This window comes from Engraulis encrasicolus, chromosome 20 (genome assembly GCF_034702125.1).
Source record: "Engraulis encrasicolus isolate BLACKSEA-1 chromosome 20, IST_EnEncr_1.0, whole genome shotgun sequence".
NCBI lineage: Eukaryota > Metazoa > Chordata > Actinopteri > Clupeiformes > Engraulidae > Engraulis > Engraulis encrasicolus.
This window is the reverse complement of record NC_085876.1, coordinates 22,823,589-22,832,731: the sequence shown is the minus strand read 5'-3', so window position 1 is coordinate 22,832,731 and position 9,143 is coordinate 22,823,589.

The window sequence follows — 9,143 nt, the reverse complement described above, 5'->3', positions numbered from 1 at the left end:
CTAACTGCTTACCCATGACTGCCCTTATATGGATTTATGTCAGACAATATTCAGGGAATAAACCTAAAAAGAGAAACCTGGGTTTGGGGAGGTGATGTGGAGCAGTGTGCTAATACCTGTACCACGAGTAGGCTACGTACATCATCAATGAGGACCCAGGTTCAGATCCAGCCCGGGTCATTTCCCAACTCAATTCCATCATATTGTCTCTTAACCGTACCCTGTCTGTTCTTCACTGTCTTTTTAAAGGCCCAGAAACCTATTAAAATATACTTTGAAAAGAAAACGGGGAACAAGACGGAATTTGGAGTGCTTCAGAGTGTTCTCTCCTATATGTCATATGCCCTGAAGACAACGATTAGGCCAAACGTGCTATAGGCATGTTTGTAGCCTAATACTGTAAGTATAAACTGCAATCATCATGAGTGCCTCAGATTTCTTTTCCTTAAAAAAAGAATGGGTTTTGTACAGTATGTATTTGTATGTCACGAGTGGAAAAAACAGAAGCTGAGACCGCAGAAGTCTCACTGGGGTACACAACAAAAGGATGGCAAGAAACTAAACTCATTTGCATGAACTGCCAAATTGCAGTTGCAAAAGGCTCGATGTGAGATTTCTGAACAGAATTGCTCAATACAATAAGTAGGCTACTCTATATTTTTGCCCACTGCATTTTGATTCAATGCATTTGTTATTCATGATTAAGCATATTCTATGAATACACACACACACACACACACGCACGCACGCGTGTACACACATGCACACGCACACGCACACGCACGCGCACACGCACGCGCACGCGCACGCGCACGCGCACGCACGCACACACACACACACACACACACACACACACACACACACACACACACACACATACACACACACACACATACACACACGCACACACACACACACACACACACACAGTTGCATAAATTCACAATGAAACACTTGCACAGCTCAACAGTTACTGTAACACTACGTGAATGCTTCTGCTGTATGTGTTTGTGTGTACAGGCATATAAGTATGTGTGTGTGAGGGCGGGTGATGTGGGGAATTGGCACGTGTGTGTGAGTGTGTGTAGTAAGTATGAGCATTGTGCTAGTGTGTTTGTGTGTTGTGTTAATGCATTCTGTTTGTGTGTGTGTTTGTGCATGTGTGTTTATGTGTGTGTGTGTGTGTGTGTGTGTGTGTGTGTGTGTGTGTGTGTGTGTGTGTGTGTGTGTGTGTGTGTGTGTGTGTGAAGGAGCCGACAGAGAGAGAGAGAGAGAGAGAAACACTCAGAGAGAGAGAGAGAGAGAGAGAGAGAGAGAGAGAAACACTCAGAGAGAGAGAGAGAGAGAGAGAGGGAGAGAGAGAACAGAGGGAAATAGAGGGGGAGAGAGAGAGAGAGAGAGAGAGGCAGAAATATAAGTCTGTTAATTTCCATTGTGTGTGTGTGTGCTCTTGTTGTGGTTATGGGCCGGGCCAGTAGAGGCACTGAAGTGGCCAGCCAGGATCGCCAGATATCCCCCACCAACCCACCCAATGCCACTGCACACACACCCACACTCCTCTCTTCTTAACCAGTCCAATGCCAAAGCATACATACCCACACACTTCTCTCTTCTCTTCTCTTCTCTTCTCTTCTCTTCTCTTCTCTTCTCTTCTCTGCTCTTCTCTGCTCTGTGTGTCTCCCACCAACTAGTCCTCACGCCACTGCATATCCACACTTTTAATTTCTCCTCTCTTCTTCTCTGCTCTTCTCTATCTTTATACACTGTAAAAAGAGATCTATAGGATTTACTCAATTTAATTGGTGTAAGGATTTCCACAGTCCTAAATAGAGTATTACGTACCCCTACATATTCAGTTAAGATTAACCAATTCCAGAAGTTCTGTTATACTGACCACATCAAAGTAAAAAATACTGGTAAAAATGGGGTAACATTTACTCATTTCAGGTAGCTTTTTATCACCACTTGTTACTGTTAAAAATTGGTTAAAATTTACTCATTTCATGTAGCTTTTTATTAACACCTATTACTGATAAAAATAGGTTAACGTTTACTCATTTCAGGTAGCTTTTTATTACCACTTGTTACTGTTAAAAATTGGTTAAAATTTACTCATTTCATGTAGCTTTTTATTAACACCTATTACTGATAAAAAAGGGTTAACGTTTACTCATTTCATGGAGCCTGCTAATTATTCTGATTACTTTATTGCTGTGTTATTCTTATTCCTATTAACCAGAGGTGAAAAGAGTACTAAAATATTTTTACTCTGAGTAAAATATTTTAGTACTCTTTTCACCTCTGGTTAATAGGAATAAGAAAAACACAACAATAAAGTAATCAGAATAATTACTCTGTTGAAATTGTACTCAATCACAAGTAAATGTACCATTGAAAGAATCTACTTAGGTAAAAATAAAAAGTATATCATTTAAAATTAAAATAAACTTTGAGAAAAACTAAAAAGTTACTTTTTAACAATCAGTGTTTTCTGCCTCTACTGTGTTGTGCAAACGTCCACCAGGGAAATTACAATTACAACAAACCTGTGCATATCAACCAAGATGTTTTATTTAAAGGGATATCGCCAACAGGAAAATGTGAAAAATGAGCAGATACTCAATGTTTCAGTTTATCTCACAAAAAGTAAACAAACATTAACAACAGGACCATTTAATTCACGAGTTTGCCCTGGAGTATGGTAACCATAGTCAATAGGCATAATTCGATGTTAGCTGGCCTCTGTCCTGGGACCCTGCGGAGATCATGCGGCACGAGATCCGCTTCCACTCCATAAGTGTAGGGGACATGTAGCTGGGTGATCCAGTGAGATGAGGGAGTAGGGGGAGGTGCTGGGACAATTAGGATAGCCTTTGCGCATGACAGGGGAAGGAGGGAAGGTGGGATTTAAATTTACGCGAAGGCGGAAGCTTGACATGGCAACTGTCAATAACTCTCAGACTTCCTCCAGAACTAGGTTTATATAAACAATATGTAGAATTTGTAGCAGTTTTTGACAGAAATAGACAAATTTTGTTCCGTTTTCACTTTGTTACTGATAAAGGCACATCAGTGTATACTGTTCTACCATTAAACTGCACACATAAAAAGGATACCAGTTTCTTTTAAAAAAGGATATCAGTTCCAGTCTATTTGGTGTCCAGGACAACAGTTTCAAACAAACGGGCTGCTCTACTGTTCAAAGACTAAATCCAAGAATACTCAGAATTCGGTTTACTCTTTGAGGAAGACATACAGCAGTGAAACATCAGAGTCCAACCATACTGATAACATTGCAAAGATCTCCTACTTATTACAAAATCACTTGTTTAGTGGTAAATAGTTGGGATACGGGACAATTAACCGGTCAGGCCACTCAGAGAAACCATTAGCAATTACAGCATACTGTATACTGGAGAGGTCAGTAGAGCTGCAAACTGGCTCACAGAGACCGGAGGTGCTGTGGACGTTGAAGGCACGGTGGATGGTGGCAGGGATGACCCAGGTGCTGCAGGCACAGTGATGGCTGGCAGCATGGTGGGGAGTGGCACGGATGACCCAGGCGCTGCGGTCACGGTGATGGCTGGCGGCACGGATGACCCAAAAGGTGGATGGTGGCAGGGACAACCCAGAGCATGGCAGTATGGTGGAAAGAGCTGCTGCACCGAGTGGAGGGACTTCAGGGATGGGCACAGTGAAGTCTTCAACCTTTTCATGATTGTCCTCCACTGTGATGCCCCTTTAACAATAACACGTACTGATTACTACATATGCGAGTGAAATACAGTATGCCAAAAAGAGTAAAAAGATAATGGACAGAAAAACAACGTACAGTGCCTGTATTTATATGGCCAGTATCTCCTCTCGTTCCTCTTCAGGACCATCATCTCAGGTGTGACCACAGAACACTGTCGCCTTCTTTCATCAGGCTGCCCTTCTCCCGCTCCTGGGTCTTCTCAATGTTGTCAGTTGTCACGCACCTGAACACAACCCTGGGACAAGATACACTATTAAGAATACTCATTGGTTAAACTTTTTTCTTTAAAGGTACATTCTATGGTCTGTTTTGGTCATCTGTCTAGAGCTGAAAAAGTAAAGGGGTTGAGTTATTAGTAACAGTTGTGACCAATCCACAGTGTATTTGCCCTCTACACAGCTCTTGACAGCTTCACATAGAAGTTAAGTCATCAGACTGCTCACGCATTGTTGACTCAAACACACACAGAGACAGTGCAGACCCTAAAGAGAGAAGACCTGCCATCCTTTTTTTTAAATAGAGACCCTAAAAAGAACACTTGTTACGCTATTCTACGGGAATAGGCTGTTTCAGAACATAGGAGTTTGTTTCAAGAAATTTAAGAACGACCGGACTGAGGCCACCATAAGGAATGAGCGGTTCCACTTCATATCTGAAGTTATCGTGACCATCCATTTGCTTATTTCAGAAATAACACCTGGCTAGTTTCTTTACAAATGTGCATACATGGTCCATTGTGCTCCAACAATGAGAGCGCAGCTTGATTATGTCACATCTGTATGCAAACAGTAAAGGGATCTATTGACCTCAAAGGTGCACTGTGAAATGTATTTGGCAGTCTCGTTCCATAATTCATGCGGCCCAGTCATAAATCTTTTTCACTGATTCTTACCACCACCATCAAATTCAAAATATTCTCTATGACTGCGCAAATTGCAATATTAGTTATAATAGTACTAACTGTAAATATGAGTTTATTATTTAGTTGCAAAATCTACTCTGCCACCATCCTACACAGTGCACAGTGCAACAAGGACAGCAAGCCTGAGTGAGTGAAAATGGCTATTCATAAACAAATAACATGACAGTGTTATGGCCTTTAAGTCTGTTTATTTTTCTTCAGTCGGCGACTTACCCTGTTCCAGAATGACTTCAGGACAACCATGCATATAAAAGATGCAACACCACTGCCTGAAACACATATTAAAAGCACATAACAATTAAGTTACAAGTAAGTCATTCGTGGTCATTAATATGACTTGCCACACACCACATAGGCTGTAGCTTACATGAGAGGTAAGCAGTTACCGCCTTTTCTCAACTCCTGCAGTAGGCAGAAGCAGAACACCTTCATTATGCACAAAACATTGAGAATAATTTGACATGGATAAAGTTTAAGAAGTTGTACTTTTACACTCGATTCTTATGTAAACATTTCTACTCCTTGCAATTGCTATCCGTTTAGAAGCATTTGTTTCACTTTTTATACTAGTTGTGAAAATATAGGCTACCGGTCTCTTTTCGTTGGACTGCCCTTCCTAATGTCAAACGTCATCATTTCGGTACAACTGAAGTGTGTGCGAACTGCGGAGACCAGCGAGAGAGAGAGAGAGAGAGAGAGAGAGAGAGAGAGAGAGAGAGAGAGAGAGAGAGAGAGAGAGAAGGGCTGTGCTTATGGAACCTGCGCGTCTCTGTTCATAGCGAGTCCTTCGACTATGAAAGCAACTATCAAACTATCGTTGTCAAAACTAACCCTGAGATTGAGTTTGCAACGTCCAACAAAAAATAACTGACTTCATGTTAGGTGATGTTATGACCGTGGATGATCACATTGGGAGGTCCCTCGCCAAAAACCTCCTCTCACCACTACTCAGAGTAACATAAGGGCGTGTTGGTCTACATTTTGAACTACTTACTATGATACACAACAAACTAATCAATGTCTCCTCGCAATGTTAACGGATTGATCCTTTGTTAGCGTTTATTCTCAGCAGGATTTAGCATGTCTAGGGTAGCGTTGTTTGAAAAGTTATTTGATGATCGATTCCTCTCGCTCCCCCTCTCCCTCCCAGTAACACAGGCAGGCACCCGGCATGCACACACCGTCTGTCTCGCTCCCCATCTTCAAACTGTCATTCAAACTAAGAATGTCTACGATTATGATTAATAATACAAAAAAGTCTTTAGTTGACTCGGCACGGAGGCATCCCAGAATGATGACTGTTTACGCACACTGCTTTGACAGTTGATATGAAGCATTTCGTCGCGCATTTCATTGATTTGAAAACTTGGTGACCATAGGAATTTACACATTTTTAAAACAACATTCAAAGAGGACGATTCGCGACGGGAACTGCTGAAAGACTTACGGTGCCCATCCACTAGTCAGTTTTACGCAAGCCGTACCAACGCATTCAATTCATTTTCAATGAAATGCGGCATATCGTCGTTACCGGACTCGCAATGCATGTTGGGATTCCGGCACGGCGAGCGTGGCTCCGGTGGCACGTCAAAAAGTTGAGCTCTCCTGAAAGTTATGCAAATTAGCAGCGGCTGACGGACTGCGTTACCCAATGACTGTTGATTACATGAAGATGTCCCATGATACCTGTGGTCATCACGAAGGTGCATTTCCCTCGGTAAAAGTAGATTTTTGACATCTGTCGAACTTTTGGATGTACAAAATATAGACTACAAGCATGTATGTTGCATGTGCTTATGATGCCTGGGTTCAAATTATTATGTTCGATTTCGACCATAAGCATAACAACACGAGGCCAAGCTGTGTGTGAAAAAAACACATGTGCCGAGTTCGGTAAGAGCATTTTGAACTGTAATTTAGGGGCAGTTGGTTTGCTATATGGATAAAAACGACTAGAAATGTAGATTGATATACTTCCTGTATATAACTCCCGGGCCACGCGAGCTGTAGTAGCAGTGCGTCGACACTGGGACATCCAGTACGTTGAGCTGCGATAACGTAACGCTATAATGGATAGTAACCAGCTACAAACGTAGCCGTTCCATGTTGAATGGATTTATTGTGGAGAATGAAATAGTGAAGTAATGTGCCGTTCATAGTCTGTCTACGAGCACAGTCCTTTAGGTGCATGTACAATTATCACACTACAGCCTTGTGTGAAAGCAAAAAAGGAGGCTATCTTGTAGAATTTTCTCCTCCGTGCTTTCGCGTGATGCAGAGCATCAAGTGGCAGTGGCAGCGCAAACAGTGGATGGAACATTCGGCAACAAATATTTGTAGAACGACACACGAGGTCCCCCACCAGCAGCCAGTCCCAGTCTGCGCGCCAAAACTAGCCAACAAGGCAACATTTGAGAATGGAAAAAAAAACTTGGCTGCAGTGGGTTTCATTCTACAACATTTTGAAATTGGTAGTGCTATCCGTTCATCTTTAACACAGGGCATACTTGTTGCCTTCTCCAAACGAAGTTTGAACGGCAGCTTATGGTCCATTGACCTGTCTGTCTGCCCAGTGCGTTGCTGATAGCAGCTGCCTGAGTCACAGTCAGACAGTTATTACGAGCCAACTACAACTCTAGCGTGATTTAGTTTCCTTTTGATCATTGTTCATGTTTTGTATCCCATGTTTAATGCACGACTGGCCAGCTTACCTTCTGAATTTGTCCCGTCCATTGGAAGTTAACTTCATCCGCTGCGAGGCTCGCCACAGTCGTCGGTTGATTCTTCTTCCAATGAAGTCCCAGAAAGCAATGCGCATTGCGGGCCTTAACCAATTTCAATAGGTAGTTTTGACAGAGACGGTTTGGATCATACTAGCCAATAGTATTAGTTACAGTGTTGGAATGTAAATTGGGTAAAGTTTAGTCATTTATAGGTAGTTTCGACACTAGCCATTAGTATTAGTTATAGCGTATGAATGCAAATTAGGTAGGGTAGAATGCCCTAAAGTGGGACGATGCCTAATGTGGGACACCTTAAGGTTTAAGGGGTGTAGCTTTTCCCCAAATTGGTAAATGTTTACAAAACTATAACCAAATAAAAGCCCCATCATCCTGTTATCATAATATCATGATTTAGTAAATGTATAGTAATACTCCAGGGAGGGGTTACAATTAAGAAGAAGGACCCTGGGTGAAGTCCGTCAAATGGCAAATTACATAGCATTTGGCCAAATTTGTCTTTAGGGTATAAATCAATTCCAATCAAAACAACATTGTCAATTTTTTGATAAATATGTTGGGTAGGTATATGTTCATCAGAAAATAATGTGTGGTGTATATAAAATAATGTCATATTTTATTTTTAAACCATATTATTAGTGTCCCACTTTAGGATAGGTGCGTCCTAAAGTGGGACACAAGATTTTCCTAATGTGGGACAGTTGTAAAAGTAGTAATTTAATAAGTCAAACAATTACTATGAAGTCAAACACCATGTCCACATAAGAAAATGGATATTTACATCTATATCAAAGGTGTATTTCAGTCTTTCTGGCCTAATCTACTGGAGCACAGCTATCAACACAACATTTGGGTCCAAAAACCGGAAGTTCTTTCCTCAAATAGAGCTGCCATGTTGAAGTGACCAATTGTGTGCAATGGGTTCAAACAGTCTCAGTCATATTTATCAATAAAAGAAAGTAAAATTAATTCATAAAACATGCTCTAAATGTGTAGCTGATATGTCTTAAAGAGTGGCAGATCTCATTTTTAATTAATATTTTACACAAACATGTTTTAGAGACCTTTTAATATACACTGTACCACATTAGGAAACCGATTGTCCCACTTTAGGGATAACCATGGTTTTTGACCAACTTACATTAATATCCAAATTATTCAAATTAGAAACACTTAACATGTTTTTAAACGTTGTATTTGATTAGAGCACAACTAGAGGATGAAAATGGTGTAATTTGTTTGTATTGAAATGTTGTCATTAAATTTTAATAAACCACCAAAGTTGAAGTGACAAAAATTGTCCCACATTAGGGCATTCTACCCTATAGTTTAGTCATTTCTCACCAGTACTAAGTCCTACTCCTTATTTATAGGTAGAGTGAGTATAGGGCCTATTATACCCCTTGCATCAGAGTAACCTCAGCAACCTAATTTGTTGGGGTAAAAAATATCAATTTTTTGTCAGTGAAATGTACTGCCCCTCAAAATCCTTTTTATCAGTGTATCATGCTATCTTTCTCTCTCCCCACTGTGTTCTCCAACCAGCTCCTCTGCCCCTGCATACCCACACTCTTCTCTTCTCTTCTCTTCTCTTCTCTTCTCTTCTCTTCTCTTCTCTTCTCTTCTCTTCTCTTCTCTTCTCTTCTCTTCTCTTCTTTTCATCATCAGATATCTACAGCTAACCAGCCTGACTATGCCCATACTCTTGTCTTCTCTCACAATC